Source organism: Carex rostrata, chromosome 5 (genome assembly GCF_964058835.1).
Source record: "Carex rostrata chromosome 5, lpCarRost1.2, whole genome shotgun sequence".
NCBI lineage: Eukaryota > Viridiplantae > Streptophyta > Magnoliopsida > Poales > Cyperaceae > Carex > Carex rostrata.
In genome coordinates, this window is record NC_135922.1 from 8991923 (window position 1) to 9011555 (window position 19633).

A 19633-nucleotide genomic window follows, 5' to 3' on the forward strand; every position below is an offset into this window, starting at 1 on the left:
AACGTACTCTGGATCATGAAATTAAATTGAAAGTGTCGACTCTTACTTAGCAACTCTCTCTTTATCCACCATCAACTACCACTTCTTATTTCTTGAATGTTTTTTTTTTTAAATTAATGGTTTTAAGTACCAATTAACAATTTCATTGATAAGAAAAATGAATTTATAGTGAGTCAAAAATGACTCTCCAATACAAAATCTAATCTTTTATTCTCATAAAATTCTACAAATTACTCTAAATACCTCTAATATTCTAATTTCATTTATATACACTCATAATTACTCTATGAGTAAGGCTACGGTGCTATGGGTTGCATATAAAGAGGGTCTCTATGTAGCGGCTCAATATTCGAGTTTTCAAGATCCTAACAGTCGATCCGAACCGTTCAACATGATCTCCATATGAATATGTACTTGCAAACCAAATTTTACATTTTTTAGAATTTTTTTTTACTATTTTTTAGATAGGTAGAAAATCAAATATCTGAATGGTGCAGAAATTTTTAGATCAAGTGATTTTCTAACTATCTAAAAAAATAGTAAAAAAATTATAAAAAATGTAAAATTTGGTTTGCAAGTACATATTCATATGGAGATCATGTTGAACGATTCGGATCGACTGTTAGAATTTTGAAAACTCGAATATTAAGCCGTTGCATAGAGGCCCTCTATGCAACCCATAACACTGTAGTCTTACTCTTACTCTATTACTTTAAACCCCATCACTCTCTATGATCGGATCCGCTCTTTTGACCACTGCCGTGCTCCAACTTTCGGATCTACTCATCCACACTCCGACCAAGATGATGTAGAGACTCAATATTCTGAGCTCTGACGATATATATTGCACTATCGGCTCCATTGGGTTCCGTTCAGCTCCGGTCCCTCACCTCTCTCTCATTCTTCTCTCTGCTCAAGAAAGTAGAGCTGAGAGAGAGGGGTGGAGCTATGTCAGAGATGAGATCTAATGGAGTGAGAGAAACGGACTAGAGCGGAAAGAAGAGGAGTAGGAGGAACGGCGGCTGCTACTAGGGTTTTGAAATCACCCGTTGGTTTTTTCTTCTTTTTTGAATGTTAGTGGCTTTAAATGACTACTAACAATTACATTAAAGAAAACATATTTACAATGAGTCAAATGACTCTAATTCCTAGATCTACTCTTATATTCTTACAAAATCCTAAAAAATACTTTGATCTTTTATTCCTACTTATACACTCTTAATCACTCTAATATATTAATCTCCATCTCTCTCCATGAACGGATCTGCTCTTCTTCGACTGCCGTTGTGCTTTGATAACCAAATATGTTCACCGTCGCATTCCGATCAAGATAGAGGTAGAACTCTCGGGTCCAATCTCTCCCCTTCCTCATTCTTCTGTCCATGCAAAAAAGTGGAGCCGAAAGAGAAAGGAATGAGACTTAGAAGGAGCGGGAGGGGCGGACTGGAGAGGACGTCGGAGGGCAACAGCGCTTGGGTTTGGATATAAGTGTTTTGAATTATATTTACAAGGTATAGCAGGGAAAGTGGTACAGCATACAAAAACTACAAAATAGGTTATCTACAAGCATTTGTATAATTATATTAAAAACAACCAAGTTTTTTACAAGAACAATTTTTGTTAAAAAATAAATATAACTTTCTTAATCGGAATCCAAAAATAATTTTTAATCATGCTAAATTTATTTTTAATTACACCAAACTAGCTAGGCTATAGCTGAATCAGCCTCTATTTGCCACGTCAAAGTTTTCTATTGGTGATTTGGATTCCGATCACAGAGTCGATTATTTTAGCATGCACCACGTTATGATTGATGGAATATTCATCAATGATCAATTATTTTATCTTGAATTTGTCTTCTACGTTATTTTGGGAAATGCGCGACAATTTATTTTAGCGTGCACCACGTTATGTATTGGACTATTGGTTCTATTAGTGCGCGACAATTGGATTTTATGAAGCCTAATGAACTATGTACCCAATAATTGAAAGTATAAAACCAGAAAGTGGAGATAATTTGGTTAAGTTACTTTTTGTCACAACATCTTTCAAGTTAACGGTAAGATAAATCATAAATTGAAGCTGATAGTTATATTTCAAGGCAGGTTCCCAAAGAAAGGCCAACTGAAGCAAAAACGGAAACTGAAAAATGCATAATAATTATATGAAATCAAATCTTAGAGAGATACATATAATATTGTGGCAAACTCAAACGCTACTTTACATCATATAATAAAATAAAAAGTCTGGATATATCAGACCCTAAAAGTCTTGATTGATACAGAATACAAACAGCTTAGAAATATCAAATCTTAGAGAAATACATATAATATTGTGGCAAACTCAAACGCTACATTACATCATATAATAAAATAAAAGGTCTGGATATATCAGACCCTAAAAGCCTTGATCGATACAAACAACTTACAAATATCTTAGCAGGTCTACTGGCATTTTTCTATCAATTTCCTTTCCCCTTTGCATAGTGAGTCAGGAAAGGCATTGGAGGGTTATGGTCAAAATGCGAAAACCGATCATTGTAACAAGTTACGTTTTGTCGACCCGGATGTGCTTCGCATGGCATGTATGACACCGATGGGCATAACTTGGGAAGAGTTGAGAACCGAGCACATTCATTGGATGGCCTTTGATTCGGCAATCCCGGTATGCAATTCCTACGTACATCAAGCACATTGTTGCGCAATAGATCCCGGCAATTGGTGTCAATTGCTGTGAAGTAGTTGTCGGAGAGCGATAAGTTGACCAGATTTCCTGTTTTGGCCAACTGGCATACTACCGCTGGTACAGTTCCATATAAATAATTTTGTGCAAGGTTTAGCTGCTGAACATTACTTAGGCAACCGAAAGATAATGGGATGGGGCCGGTTAACTTATTCGATCCGGCATCAAACACATCAATATCTCTCATGTATCCAATCTCATAAGGTAAACAACCTGACAGTTGATTATTTAAAAAGAGTACTTCAAGAAGTGTGCTTGATGTGTTGCATATTGACACCGGAATGGGGCCCGTGAAGCGGTTGTTGGCAAATGTGAGGTACTCAACCGGTGAACTACCGAGGTTTGATGGAATGCTCGAGTCGAAGAAGTTATTGTTGAGAAATAGCGCCTCATAACCAATTAGAAAAATGGGAGGAGGAACGGATCCTACAAAGAAGTTAAAACGAAGGTCGAGGAATGCAAGGCCACTTAACGGGACTACATTGATTGGAAATGTGCCGTGCAACTTATTGTTACTAAAATCAAGCTCATAAAGATACCGCAATCCTAAAAGGTTGGGGACTGTGCCGAAGAAGTTGTTTGAATTGGCATGGAAAAGCGCAAGGTCAGGGAATCTATTTATAAAACCATCGAGTGTCGGTGCACCGAGGTGAAAGCCGTTGAAGTCAATGGAAGCAACTGTGAGGTCATTGGTACCTGGCGGGGTGTCGCAAAAAAATCCTCTATACGTGTTGATGTCATCATTGTCGCAAATTTTAGTACCGACCCATGTGCCGGTGATGTTTAAGGGGTCGGATGTTATAGTGCGCTTGAAGGCCTGGATGACAAGGTATGCTTGGTACTGTTTGATGTTTGGGAAGTCGGTTGGCCTCGGTGGAGACGAACCATAGGATTGAGCTTTCAGTTTGGCAATGACAGTGAAAATGAAGAGAGTAATGGCAAGGAGCTTTGGTGACATCATTATTCTTTTTTATTTTATTTTGGTGCTGAAGATAAGGTGATAGTTCTGTCCTAATAAGGCAAATGAGTTTGGGGGTACATGTAGTGAGGAAGGGTGACCTTGAGCTTTATAATGGCAATGCATGCATGCACAGGAACAGCGAGGAATTCAAGTAGTGGATAATTAGTTAGACAGCCTTAATAAAAAAAGTTGCTGCTTTTAAAATATATATATAAGCTAAAGTATATATGTTGCTGCTTTTTGTTAAAGTATAGATATGCTAATTAAAGTATATATACATATTTGTTAAAGTATATATATGCTAATTAAAATGGTCGAAGCATGATGCTGCTTTTACTTTTTTATAATGTTGTAAATAATGTAGCACAGGAAGCACATGCTATATATATATATATATATACACAGGCTATATATATGTGGAGTAATAACATTGTGACTTAATAATGTTATTTTTTATTAGTTATAACAATAGATTGATATAAAGATTGTATAATATAATATATAATTAACAACATCAATAAATATGATGGCATTATTGATAATTAATTAATATTTTTTAATACTAATTAACTTTATATTAAATGAACTCGAAAATTTATAAATTTTGCATGTAAGCACATTACTCATGAAATCAGTTCCAAAGTGTTTTTTTTTTTTGTAAGCCCTTAGGCAATTTAATTAGATATATATTAGAGCAAATTGCAATCCTATTCTAGTGTAGATATTCTTATTACATAAAGATAGTTTTTTTCTTCTCCTTAATGAAGAAGAATTTGATAAAAAATTATGTGATTTTTCATTATTTTTTTCATTTTGATTGGAATGGATTTCGATTTTCTCAATTTTAGTATTAGTAATTCAATTGAGATTTTTTTACTGTCGAATTTGTTATTTCTCTGTTGTTAATTTATTGTTTTAACAGAGTCGTGAAATAAAATTGATTTTATTTTTTATTTCGATCATATATATCTGTCTTATTAATTTATCCGGGTATATACACTGAACTACTTGTAAAATCTCTCCTTACTAAAAATTAAAGAGAAGAAGTAAAGTAAAAATTAGTAGTTGCGAAATGTTCAGTTTGTGTCATATTAACAAGTCAATTGGTATGTTCATTCTCTTCTCTTGATATACAAACAATTATATTTGATTTTGTTGTTGAAATGATATATTTTGAAGATTGTTTCGAATCTCTAGTGGACCTGTTTTAACAATCATGTTGCACCAATACGTCGTCTTACAGAAAGATAAAGCAACCTAATTCCTCTTTACACTCCTTTCTTTTCTTTTTTTCCTTTGCTTTAACATATTTTGAGAGGAATACTTTGTAACGTACATATCTTTCATTAGTTTTAGAGTGAGTCTATGGTAGTATGCATATTACGATTTGGCACCGTGCTACGGCTCTATATTTGAGTTTTTAAATCTTAACAGTCGATCCGAACCGTTCATCTTGTTGTCCATATTAATATGTGTATGGAGACCAAATTTTACATTTTTTGAAATTTTTTTACTATTTTTTTAGATTTATTGAAAATCACTGTTTTTGGATGGTCCAGAATTTTCAGATCAAGTGATTTTCTAAATATCTAAAAAAATAGTAAACAAATTTCAAAAAATGTAAAATTTGGTCTCCAAACACATATTAATATGGAGAACAAGATGAACGGTTCGGATCGACTGTTAGGATTTGAAAACTCGAATATAGAGCCGTAGCACGGTAACGACCCGTGATATGCATAGTACCATAGACTCACTCTTAGTTTTATACAATCTGGACCGGCTTAAAAGTTATTCTAACATAATGTGGAAGCCCTTTTTTTTAAGTAAAGTGTAATGGTGCCGTCTTTGTATACTGAATACTGTCGGTGCTTATTTTTCTTATTTAGCTTTTCTAATTCAGATTTTCTTACTCCACACTTTGTTAAAATACATCGCTATATATTACATTTTTGCATTGTCTGAAATTCATACGTTGCTTTTCGGCTCCGAATTCCTCAATCCCAATGATTTTGTACAGTAATATTTCGAAGATCGAGCACCTTAAATAAGGGAGAATTTCACGTATACCCCACAAAAACTTCAAAATAACGTATTTTAATTCCCCTATAAATTTCAAAATTACGTCCTCTAAACTTTCAGAACTCATAAATTTATCCATTTTATTGTCTTTTATATAAAATTTTATTTTAAATTTATAAAATATTCATTTTACTCTTTATTAAAAGCATAAAAAATTTGTAGCTTGTTTATGAAATATGTTGATCTTATATTTGATCAGTTTTCAATAGCAAAATGGATATTTTATAAAGGGTAAAGAGTATAATGCATATCCGATTTTCGCTTATAAGAGCGACATTTTTAATTTTTTTAGGGGTATACGTGAAATTCCCCCATTTTCAGGATGTATTTATCATTTTCCAATAATTTTGTACACATCTTAATAAATACTAAAAAAATTCTAAAAAATATAAAATTTGGTCTCCAAGCACATTTTAATATGGAGATCATGTTAAATGGTTCGGATGATCTGCTTGAATTTTAAAATCGCAAAAATAATTTATAAAAATATGGTGTCAAGATGTGTCACCATAAAATGGTGTAATTGGATCCCTTCTCATATATATATATAGAGAGAGAGAGAGAGAGAGAGAGAGAGAGAGATGGGCTATGGGTGCATTGCAATGTATAGACTCTTTTGTACATTAGACTATAAATCACCAGATTCAAAGTTCAAATGACCGATCCAAACCGTTCATCTTGTTCTCCATATTAATATGTGTTTGGAGACCAAATTTTACATTTTTTTTAGATTTATTGAAAATCACTGTTTTCAGACAAATCTGGACCATAAAAAAACAGTGATTTTCAATAAATATAAAAAAATAGTAAAAAATTTCCAAAAAAATTTTACTTTTTAGATTTTGAAATTTTAAATTTGGATCAGTACCACTTCGGCCCATATGCTACCGAAAGCATATTAGTCACTCTCTCTCTCTCTAGAGAGAAAGATAGGCTAATGTACTTTCGGTAGCATATGGGCTGAAATACACACGGTCAAAATTTGAAATTTCAAAATCCAAAAAGTCAATCTAAACCATTCATCTTGTTCTCCATATTAATATATGCTTGGAGACCAAATTTTACATTTTTCTGAATTTTTTTACTATTTATTAAGCCACTTTGAAAATCGTTAATCCAACGGTTTTACTGTTTTGTTAAGCCACCGTTGGATTAGCAATTTTCAAAGTGACTTAATCCAACGGTTTTACTGTTTTACTATTTTTTTTCTCTCTCTCTCTCTCTCTCTCTCTATATATATATATATATATATATGAGGAGGGATCCAATTACACCATTTTATGGTGACACATCTTGACACCATATTTTTTTAAATCATTTTTGCGATTTTAAAATCCAAACAAATCATCTGAACCATTCAACATGATCTCCATATTAAAATGTGCTTGGAGACCAAATTTTACATTTTTTAGAATTTTTTTAGTATTTAGTAAGATGTGTACAAAATTATTGTTTTCAGGCAATTTTGGACCATTGAAAAACAGCAATTTTAAAAAATTCAAAATAAATAGTAATAAATTTCCAAAAAATGTCAAATTTGGTCTCCAAGTACATACTAATATGGACATAATGTTGAATCGAAAAAACTTATAAAAATATGGTGTCAAGATGTGTCACCATAAAATGGTGTAATTGGATCCCTCCTCTATGTGTGTGTGTGTGTGTGTGTGTAGAGATAGAGAGAGAGATTGCTAATATGCTTTCTGTAGTGCTACCGAGTCAAATTTCAAAAAACCGCATTTGAAATTTCAAACTAAGTAGTTCAGTAAATTAGTTATATATTGAACATGTAGAATACTAATTTTTACAATTTTTAGATTTTTTTACTATTTTTTAATATTTATGAAAGATGGCAAAAAATTGCCAATATTTTAGGCCATTTTTTGCCATTTTTCATAATCATAAAAATTAGTAAAAATTGGTATTCTACAAGTTCAATATATAACATATTTATTGAGCTACTTATTTCGAAGTTTCGAATGTGATTTTTTGAGATTTGGCTCAGTAGCACTTCGGCCGATGTGCTACCGAAAGCATATTAGTCAATCTCTCTCTCTCTCTCTCTCTCTCTCTATATATATATATATATATATATAGTGCTTGGCTACTCTACTTCCATAAGCATATGAGGGCATATGCTTATAAGTTATTTTTGTGTTTTGAACGTTCAAATGGTCGATCTGAACCATTAGATGTGATCTCTATATTGAAATGTGCTTGGAGACCAAATTTTACATTTTTCTGAATTTTTTTACTATTTATTAAGCCACTTTGAAAATCGCTGATCCAACGGTGGCTTAACAAAACAGTAAAATCAAAAGTCACCGTTGGATCAGCGATTTTCAAAGTGGCTTAATAAATAGTAAAAAAATTCAGAAAAATATAAAATTTGGTCTCCAAGCACATTTCAATATAGAGATCACATCTAACGGTTCAGATTTACTTTTTGAATTTTGAAAACGAAAAAATAACTTATAAGCATATACACTCATATGTTTATGGAAGTAGAGTAGCCAACCCCTCTCTCTATATTTATATATATATATATATATATAGAGTTAGGCTGGGGTGCTATGGATAGCATAGAGGCCTCTATGCTACGACTCAATATTTGAGTTTTCAAAATCCAAACGGTCGATCCGAACCGTTCATCTTATTCTCCATATTAATATCTGCTTGGAGACCAAATTTTACATTTTTCTGAATTTTTTTACTATTTATTAAGTATTTTACAAAATTGTTGATCCAACGGTGGCTGCACAAAACAGTAAAACCGTTGGATTAGCGATTTTCAAAGTGGCTTAATAAATAGTAAAAAAATTCAGAAAATTATAAAATTTGGTCTCCAAGCAGATATTAATATGGAGAATAAGATGAACGGTTCGGATCGACCGTTGGATTTTGAAAACTGGATTATTGAGCCGTAGCACGGGAGGCCACTATGCTATCCATAGCACCCCAGCCTAACTCTATATATATATATATATATATATATATGAGATGGGCTATGGTGCATTGCAATGCATGAACCCCCTTATGCATTGCACTATAATCATGGATTTAAAGTCCAAACGACCGATCCGAACCGTTAGATGCTTAATCCATATTGAAATGTGCTTGGAGACCAAATTTTACATTTTTTTGGAATTTTTTTACTATTTATTAGGTATTTTTGAAAATTGCTGTTTTGCTGTGAACAGTAAAAAAACAGTAAAATTTTCTGGACCATCAGATCAGCGACTTTCAAAATTGCTTAATAAATAGTAAAAAAATTCCAAAAAATGTAAAATTTGGTCCCCAAGCACATATTAATATGAAGAATAAGATGAACGGTCCAGATTGGTCGTTTGGACTTTAAATCCATGATTAATAGTGCAATGCATAAGAGGGTTCATGCATTGCAATGCACCATAGCCCATCCCGATTTTTTTAAAAATACCCATTTAATAAATAAATTAAATAAAAATGCCCAGATCTGAACAGAAATTTTAAAAATACCCAAACCGCGGAAAAAATTCGCGCCCCAAAAAAAAAAAAAAAAAAAAATTAATTTTTGAGCCCGAGCGCGGATATTATCCGCGGGCCGGATTTAAATTTTTTTTTTTTTTTTTTAGTTTGGAGAAAAAAAATTATTTTTTTGGTCCAACTTTACACCTCTGGTTAACATATCAAAACACCTTCAAAAATCATGAAAATTTACCGACATGCATTCTTGACTTCATAGAATAAGACTGTAAAGTTTCATACAAAATCTCAAAACAGATTGTGAGATATCGGCTGTCAAAAATTGCCCGAACTGCTGAAAGAGTGCTTCTGACCCCAACTTTGCACATCTGATTAACATACCAAAACAACTTCAAAAATCATGAAAATTTGCCGACATGCGTTCTTGACTTCATAAAATAAGACTGTGAAGTTTTATACAAAAACTCAAAACAGATCGTGAAATATCGGCTCTCAAAAATTGCCCGAACTGCTCTCAAAAAAAGTTTGGCTCAGAAGCACTCCTTCAGCAGTTCGGGCAATTTTTGAGTGCCAATATCTCACGATCTGTTTTGAGTTTTTGTATGAAACTTCACAGTCTTATTTTATGAAGTCAAGAATGCATGTCGGAAAATTTTCATGATTTTTGAAGTTGTTTTGGTATGTTAATCAGATGTGCAAAGTTGGGGTCAGAAGCACTCCTTCAGCAGTTCGGGCAATTTTTGAGAGCTGATATCTCACAATCTGTTTTGAGATTTTGTATGAAACTTTACAGTCTTATTCTATGAAGTTAAGAATGCATGTCGGTAAATTTTCATGATTTTTGAAGGTGTTTTGATATGTTAATTAGAGGTGTAAATTTGGACCAAAAAAATATTTTTTTTTCTCCAAACTAAAAAAAAAAAAAAAAAAAAAAAATTTTAAATCCGGCCCGCGGATAATATCCGCGCTCGGGCTCAAAAATTAATTTTTTTTTTTTTTTTTTTTTTTCGGGGCGCGAATTTTTTCCGCGGCCCGGAATAAAAATTCCGGAGCGCGGAAAAAATCCGCGGTTTGGGTATTTTTAAAATTTTTGTTCAGATCTGGACATTTTTATTTAATTTATTTATTAAATGGATATTTTTAAAAAAATCGGTAGCCCATCTCTCTCTATATATATATATATATATATATATATATATATATATTTCTTTTATTAATTTTCTTATTAATATCAAATGTTCTAATTATGGACCATTTTATACTTTGTAATATTAAATACTGGAAGTGAAAACTTTGCTAATCTCTGTTGCTCTTCTATGGAGGCGCTAATGTTGAGCAGGGAACATGTGGGTCCCCCCAGGCAGTGATTGCAAGATTGAATGGAGGGCACCAGTTAATTGAAAATGGAGAAATGGTGTAATTTTTAACATCAATAACTGGCGAAAAATACTGATGTTTTATTTTGTAAAATAAGAATAGAGAAAAATTAAAATATCTTTTTTTTTTATTTTGCTTCCATCATGTAGTTTTTATAAAAAAAAAATTAATAGTAAGAATATTAAAACCTCAATATACATTAATAAAAATTGTTAAATTTGGATACATATTATTTTTTAACATTACTAGTTGATTAAACATTTATTATATATTACTATTAAACTCCAATATATTAATAAAAAATTGTTAATTAAACTTGAAATATGTTATTTTTTAACCTTAGTATACTAGTTGATAAAATATATAACGTTGCGAACAATAATCTTAACTTTGTACTTCAGTGCGTATACTTCTAACCTTATATAAAAAAAAGTTTAAGCAAAGGTGATAATTAATTAAGTGTCAGAGATAACCCTTTTTTTTTTTCCGAATCTGTCCTTCAAATAATTTAGGAAAAAGTTGTCGCGATAATGCTCGTAAAAAGTATCACTTTAATCTCCCTTTTAAACAAATAAAATAGTGATATTGAATATATGAGGAGTTCAAATGTCTCATTGTACTTCATATTCTATATTTTCATTTTCAAAGTTTAAACTTTTCATATGAACCACTCAACATGATATCTATATTAAAACATACTTGAAGACCAAATTTTATATTTTTTGAAAGAGGTAGTCTACGGTGAGTTGCGAAGTAAAACGCGTTTCTACTTCACGCTGTATTTTTATTTTGAAAGTCCAAATTACCGATCCGAACCGTTAGATATTTAATCCATATTGAAATGTGCTTGGAGACCAAATTTTACATTTTTTGAAATTTTTTTACTATTTATTAAGCATTTTTAAAAATTGTTGTTTTGCTGTAAACAAAAAAAAACAGTAAAATTTTCTGGACCATCAGATCAGCGACTTTCAAAATTGCTTAATAAATAGTAAACAAATTCCAAAAAATGTAAAATTTGGTCTCCAAGCACATTTCAATATGAAGAACAAGATGAACGGTTCGGATCGAAAAATAGTCACTTTACTTCGCAAAATATAAGCGTGAAGTAAAATAGTCGCTTTACTTCGCAACTCACCGTAGCCTAGCTCTTTTTGAAATATGTTTACTAATTTTTAGGATAGATACAAAATCAGTGTTTTATGTATGGTACAAAACCACTGTTTGTTTACTAGTAAAAAATGTTGGGTTATATCTAAGAGTATGGAATATCGGTAGGCCTGCTAATGGGCTTGTCCGAACAAAAAGCCTTGTCCTATCCAAAATAATTATTAGTGTAATTGAGCCCTGTCCGAAGTAAATGGAATGAGGAGATGTCCAGGCCCGGACCAAACCAAATTCAGTTTAATTAGCCCGGACCTTGTCCGTTTCTTCACAGGCTTGTCCGAACAAAGAGCCCAGGCCCGGGCCCTATTCAATTATGTCCGAACAAAACAAAAATTTCTCTTCGGTTACACCAATGAAACGATGAGAATAACCACATATGTTACCCGCTCAAAATCAAGCGATAAACACTTTTTCTGAAGTGAATTCATCAAAGAAATTTAAAGCTAAAATAAACCACATAATAGATCCAGTATAGATATTTTATGACTCTCTCTTAAGCAACAAATCAAACAACAAAAGGTTGTTTATCCAACTGCTATTAGTCCAAATTATACCAACAAGCAAACAAACCAAATTAAACAACAAAGTTAGAATTACAATCTAAATTGCAACTAGCAATCTGACGAAGCTACTAAAAGATATAAAATAAAATAAATTCAAACATTCAATTTCTTTTCTTTTCCTAACAAGAAATAGTGAGGCTTCTCAACCTACTCGACCGCCGGACCGGTGTCATTTCTTCTCCTTCCCTATTTCCCTACAATAAAAGAAATTTATAAAAAAATATATATATAATTGAATAGTCAACCCAAGTTCAGTTATGATTCAGTTACCAAACAAAGATGGTACTGGTATTTCTTTTTATATTTTTAAATTAGGCCTGTTAGGAAGATAATCCTGGTACATCTTTTCTTTACCAAACAAAGAGGTAACTCAGTATGGATATAGGCGTTTGTCTGGTAACAAAAAAAAAAAAAAAGCAAACTCACCGCAACATTTGGCCAAACAAACATTATGACTTAATTAGTATATATTGAGTAATTATCATTCCTAGAGTACAACAGGTTTCAATTTAGAGATAGTAAAAGTATAAGAATGTAGTATTCACAATCTGGGATGGGATGTAAAATTATTATTTGCAAGATTGCACATCTGGTTTCTACCAATAGGAGGCCTTAAATGAGCATTTGGAACTAGTATCTATCTAGCGCAGTTAATTCATAGCAGTATCAGTATCACGCGGTGATGGTTTTTTTAGGGACCTGATGAGTGTATGGGGCATTAAATGTAAGAACAAATTTCAACTGGTTCAGTATGCTACTGGTGTGGCTATTGTGTATCCCGTTGAACATGACTGATACGGAACAAAACATGCTAAAATAAATAAAAAGAAAAAACAAATCCAATAATTCCTGACCCTTATATGCCAATAACAGAAAGTAATCACACCACATGCGAACGAGAAGCGTAAAATTTTCTTCTAGGTACTATTAACAGACCAGATCACATGAAAGCAACACTAGCTAACATAATACCACACAAGCTAAACATGCATAGGTTTGTACAGATATATTTAACATTTAACATAACTCCGGCGCATGCTGCCTTGCTAATTAATTAATTTGTGATATAATACCCCAGCGTTTCTGTGTAGTTATCTCTCTAATGTGCCTTAGTTGCATACTGGTAAGGAGTAAGAACATTTATCTCTCTAATGTGCCTTAGTTTATTATATGTACCAGTATATGTATGTTATTGATTAATAATTTAAAATCCCCAATTAACTTGTGACAAATCAAATCTGAACGAGTTTTAGTCAACAGACAGAGAACTAAAACTATACAGAAAATAGTAATATATTTTATAAGACTACTAATTGCACATATTGCCTTCTGACTCTCTGATAAGCATTATCTAAATGTATACATTTATACATGTACAATTAAAATACTAAATATAGGGATCATTAATATCACTAAACAAAAATTAATAATGTGAAGTAAATAAAATTCAGCATTCTTTCAAGTTTTGCATCACACTGATATAGTGCTTCCATATCCTTCCAAGGATTAGCCAACTAATTAGAAGCAAATTAATATCATCAAGTAAAAACTGAGAAGAAGCAAATTAAAAGCATCTCAGTACATACCAGTTTAGATTTGAACTTATAACCAACCTTTTAGAAGAAGCAGTCGAAGAGAAAACTGAGAGAGACTAAGTGAGTCTTGCAGGGAAACAACCAACTTGCAAGAAATCCTTCCTCAGTGACTCCAGTTTATTGGCCTGAAATTTCAATGGTAGTACTTGAGGGAAAAGAGAGAGACGAGAAGAGAAGAGAACAAATTGGAGGAAATTAAGTGTAACCAACCTGGTAGAAGAAGGGGCGGGATGGAGAAAAGGGGCGGCGCAGTGGAGAAGAGGGGCGGCGTCATGGAGAAGAGGGGCGGTGCCATGGAGTCTAAGAGGAGGCGCTGTGAGAACGTGAGAGAGAGAGAGGGCTGCTCGTTGTCTGCTCGATGGATTGCTAAAACGGGCTCAGAACCGGGCTCTCAACCAGGCTTTAGACTGGATTGCTCGAACTGAGAGAATCGGACAAAGGTTTGGTTATTTAACATGTCCTGTCCGTGACCGGTCCGAATTTTTTCTTTCAATTAAATCTGAATTGGATATTAAACCCGTTTAAATTATAGCCCGTCCAAACTTTAGCCCTGCTTTTGTCCAGCCCGGTTGTCCATGGACAAACCGGCCCAATTAGCAGCCCTAAATATTGGTACACCCCGTACCAACTCCAAAAACACGCAATAGACCTAATAAACCGTATACCAAGGATAACTGACAAATTAAAGACAAATACAACTTGCATACAACCAAACAACAATAATAAACTCTCCGGTAATCTACCCTTTTAGAAGCGAAGCCTAGCGCCAATTGAGTTACCTCGAGATAGATCTAGTCCAACAAGCATACAAGAGAAAGCAAACACAGAAATAAGATGGTTCGGTCGAGCCTACTCCACCGGAAGGCACATAACCAACAAACTTCACTATTAAAAAAAGATTACAAGAGTATTTCAATTATTAGTACAAACAATCAGTGTATCTCACTATCTCTACCTCTCTCTCTCTCATTTTTTGTTTTGCACAAAAAGAAGCAGCCACCACTACTAACAAAACAGTTATGTCACAAGAGATAAAGAATGAGTAAGAAGGGAGTTGGGTCTTAAGCCTATTTGGGCCTAAAGAAAAATCCCAAAAAAAAAATAACTTTCCTCTTTACATTAGAGAGAATGAATATTAATCCTCAAACCATTGCAAAGAAATTTATAAACAAGTAATAAATTTATCTTATAACATTATGTTGTCAAGACACAATTATGTTGTCAAGACACAAAGCTCAATTTTTTTCTCTTTCTTTTGTCATGTTTGGAACTGATTATATTTTGAAAATATAGGCGGAGTTAAAAACTTTAAAAACATTTTTTTATAAAAATATTATTGATACAACGTTAGAAATTTATACAAATACAAGATTATTTTATTTGGTACTTTTCCTAAACAGTTACCCTTTGTTTAATTTAGTTTGTTTCAATTTATTCAAATTTTAACTGAAAAGACTATATTTACAGAAAAATAAAGATTTCGACTCACAAAAGATCGCCACATATCTTCTAATTTATTTTTCAGGTTTTCCTTCTTTTTCCCGAGTTCGAAATAATAAAAGAAAATTCTGTAAGTTATACACATGAAGTGAGAAAAACAAGGGTGATATGTTCAAAGAAAATTTTCATTTAAGAAGGGAGTTGGGTCTTTCTTTAAATTTTCATTTTCTGAAGAACTGCCTGGTACTGTGGTACATTTGATTTTGGGGGAATTTCATGTATCCCCCTCAAAAACTTTAATATTACCTATTTCCCCCTCAAAAGTTTGAAATATCATATTTACCCTTCAAAATTATAAAAACTCACATATTTACTCAAAAGTAATAAAATAATAAAATTTAACACTTAAATTTACCATACAATATTAATTAATAAAAAAAGGACCATTATACCCCTAAGTTCTCTCCGTTCTCACTCCGTGCCTTTCCAATTGCCTGGTGCCAAATCACACTCCAATTCCCTGGCACCAAACAAAACTGCTCTGATTTATTACTTGAAGTTATTGCAATAAAATTTACTTTGTTTAAATTTGAGGGATGGAGATGGCATTAGAAGCATCATCAATTTCAAAACAATGGAAAAAGGGAGATGAGCTCCAGCAATTGATATCCTGAATTTGATTTTTTTATTTTTTTAAGATTTATACAACTGAATTTATAACTCAGTTAGGTTTTCTTCGTTACATTTATTTAACTGAATTTATGTGTATCTTTGCATATCTAGTGCTCACGGCAAAACTTCTCACGCATGAAGTGATGAGTAGAAGAGGATTTCATTGTGACTTGAAGTGTGTTACATGCGAGACATGGCTGATTGAAACAATGTCACACACATGTTCTTTTGTTGCTGCGGTGTGGGACAGTTACATTCATACTGGGCATGCGCATAATGTGGCCGCATAAGTCAGTACACAGAGTCTAGTTGGGTTCAGCTGCAAGAATTAAAAGATCGAAAATGATGAATTTTGACACTTGGGGCTCGCTCTTCTTATAGACGTGTTGGTTGGTTCGGAAGCAATGAAATGCGAGGGTCTTTTATGGAAGAAAGCTAACATCAAACGTTGCAGCGGATGCAGCAGTTTAGGAAGGTTTTACTTTGGATTAAGCACTGCTAGGTGCTGTACCAGTGTTGGTACCGGTAACTGGTACAGTGTAGTGGTTGGATTAAGCACTAAGATGCTGTACCAGTTTTGGTACCAATCACTTGTACAGGGTAGTATTTGGTTTGTTTTATTTATTGAAGGGGATGCTCTCATTGAGAGTTGTAAAATTGCCTTGAGGTAGTACAAATTGACAACCATTGTCAATCTTTTCAAAAAAAAAAAAAAATGTAAGTTCACGTCAGAACTGATACAACTTTATACATAGGTGTGCGATGACACGGCAAGAGATTATAAGTGTCATGCATAAAAATGGAGAATTCAGGATTGAACAAATCATAATATTAACTCATTCTCGACCAAAATTCCATAATTGATTTATCTCCTTAACAATACCACCATATTACAAATCAAGTCACTATATCAGTACCCTCCTAATACAAATCAAAAGCCCCAAAAAACACCATTACAGTGCCAACAAGTTTTTCACATACAAATTGCCAAGTATGGCCAATCATAATCACAACCAAAAATTAAATCACATCATAACTATTAGACAATGAAACAAAATCAACTCATGGCATCACACGGCTTCGACTTCTTACTCCCACATGCTTGTGAATTATTTCCTCGTACCCTGATAAAAAAAAGAAAAAGAATGTTAGTATTTATAAGCTATAAGGGATCCATCAATTTGGAGATTAATTTCTAAAAAATTAACCAAATGAGAACATAGACAAGTGATAACCTTTTACTAATTGATGGTTGCCAGATTCAAATACTTGAGATGTAGTCACAAGGGGGGCCGGGTTCTTGAGATGTAGTCACGAGAGGGCCGGGTTCTTACAGGTTCTAAACAAGTTCCCAAACAGATGTTCAAAACATACTACTGTAATTACTTCTAAACCATAAAACTTTTTACTGGTACAAAAAGGAATCGACACTGGGCAGAGCAGACAAAAAGGAGCGATTCAAGTCTGATGCACTATTGGAGAGGCGCAGAACATACAAAGATAGGGGCGAGGATGCCATATGCAAGAGGAGCAAGGCGCCAGGTTTTCTTTTGGAGCAATTTTTGTTTGGCGCCAGGAATTGGAAAGGCACAGGGGAGGATCTGAATTCCAGAGAGAGAAAAGGAGAGAACGAAGAGGGGTATGATGGTCTTTTTTTAATTAATTAATATTGTTTGGTAAATTTAAGTGTTAAGTTTTATTATTTTATTATTTTTGGGTAAATATGTGAGTTTCTATGATTTCAAAGGGTAAATATGATATTTTAAATTTTTGAGGGGGAAATACGTAATATTGAAGTTTTTGAAGGTGATACATGAAATTCCCCCTTTGATTTTTTTTTTATTAGGATATAGGACAACATTAATTTTAATGCCAAAATCACAAAATCTATCATATGCCTTTTGGTGGGGAGTATATCCTTGTTTGCTCCTTCCTTTTAAAATTTGCCAAAACTAATCATGCTTTCTAACTTAAATTTGAGTATATTTTTGCATGATATGTAATACGTGGTAGTTTTATACTGTATGCAACAAATTTTCCCTTAAACTTAGTTTGTACAATTTGTAAAGTGAATATCATATTTTTTTTTTCTTTACTGAGTAAAGGTTGGAGGTCAAGTTACTCAACTATCTAATACTTCTGTTTATTATAACAAAGGATTTCTCGCATCCGGATTTTGAACTTTCACATAGAGATCATGTGTCTTTGTCACTAGACTAAATGCTAGTTCTTAATGTCATCTTTTGTTTTCTTTTCATGATTTATTTCTTCTTCTTTTTTGTTTGATCTGTGCACGGTGATGGAGCTGAGCTAACATTTTTTGGATGAAAAAGAAGAAGAAGAAAAGGGTACAAACATTTATAATTTGTCAAGTAATACTGTTAGTGTGTTATTTTCATACGAGAGCGATGCATTGGTACTGAGACTTGCTGCATGAATGGTATTAAATCTTGTGCTATGGTTACTTTTTTATTGTAAAGGGTGGAATCAAATTTGCTTTTCTTTGATATTTCAGGTTGACACGACTTTCATTAATGACGAAGAAGAAAACTTAAGTTAGTCCATTATGTTGATTTCCGAATTTACTAGCTAGTTAGGGAACTAAAAAGATGTTTTAGTTGTTGATCACTTGGCATCCAGACAGTGGTGGAACAGGAAAATTGAGATAAGGGGCTGGATAGATAAGTGTTCTGCAATTTTACTTTATGAGGGAGGGGCAAATAGTATATTTTTTCATAAAAATATAACTTTTAAGGACAAAACTGAAAAATATCCAATTTAAAGGGGGTGATGTACTGATCATTGTCAAGAATGTGCAAACATTTTCTTGTAGTTGTTAACTGTACTGGTAGACGTTTTCATGCATTTGACCAAATGGAGTGTATATTATCTTAAAATTTAATATGCAATAGCTAATTGTGTTAATTCCTTTGAAAATGAATTTGGAAAAGATGAGGAAGGAGAAGGAATTATGCTAGGAGGCTCCTGATATCCTTGAGAGGGATCTGATCGGGACTATAATTATGACGAGGTACCTTTGCGGTTGTTTACTATATATAATCTCTATAATACCCTTTATTTTGAAATTAACTCTTGAAAGAGAATATTGTATTACCATCTTGTTACATGCAAAGTAGATCGAACTACATGAATTGATTTTATTCTTTATAACCAAAATAAAGTTGACATGCATGTGTGTTTGTTCTTTCTTTGTGACTTAAATTAAACAGCTCTTAGGTAGAGTTTTTAACAAACTGATAGAGAACAATCCAGATATGGCTGGAGACCGGCGTAGGACTCTCATGCTCTGGCCGAAGGTCTACAGAGAGGGTACCAAAAGGAGTGCTTTTGTGAATTTTATGGGCCATTGCAAGATGCAAGTCTCTTGTTCTCTCTTATGACTACAAATTTGTGTGTTATAATTTTTTTTTTTGCATTTCAAGAATAATTTTCAAAGTTATTTCTTTTGCACCTAGATAGGTGAAATATCTTTTCAATTAAGTTAATACCTCATTTCACTGATAATTAGGATTCCAACTTTTAATTTAGAATGTGTAGGAAATTTGTTT

The 19633-nt window shown here is 32.9% G+C and overlaps 1 protein-coding gene, 1 long non-coding RNA gene and 1 pseudogene across 3 annotated transcripts in view; 2 read left to right on the top strand and 1 right to left on the bottom strand.

Annotated features, from left to right (window-relative positions):
* Positions 1–19633, top strand: part of LOC144554161 (uncharacterized) — a 62310-nt gene that overhangs the window by 4649 nt on the left and 38028 nt on the right. The gene's annotated exons all lie outside the window — the stretch shown is intronic.
* Positions 2144–3780, bottom strand: LOC144554162 (uncharacterized protein At4g06744 pseudogene; annotated as a pseudogene). The gene has a single exon (XR_013511549.1). The product of XR_013511549.1 is annotated as an uncharacterized protein At4g06744 pseudogene (transcript).
* LOC144554166 (uncharacterized) lies at positions 18397–19538 on the top strand. The gene is made up of 4 exons (XR_013511550.1): positions 18397–18412; positions 18580–18619; positions 19016–19095; positions 19295–19538. It is a non-coding gene; the product is annotated as an uncharacterized LOC144554166 (long non-coding RNA).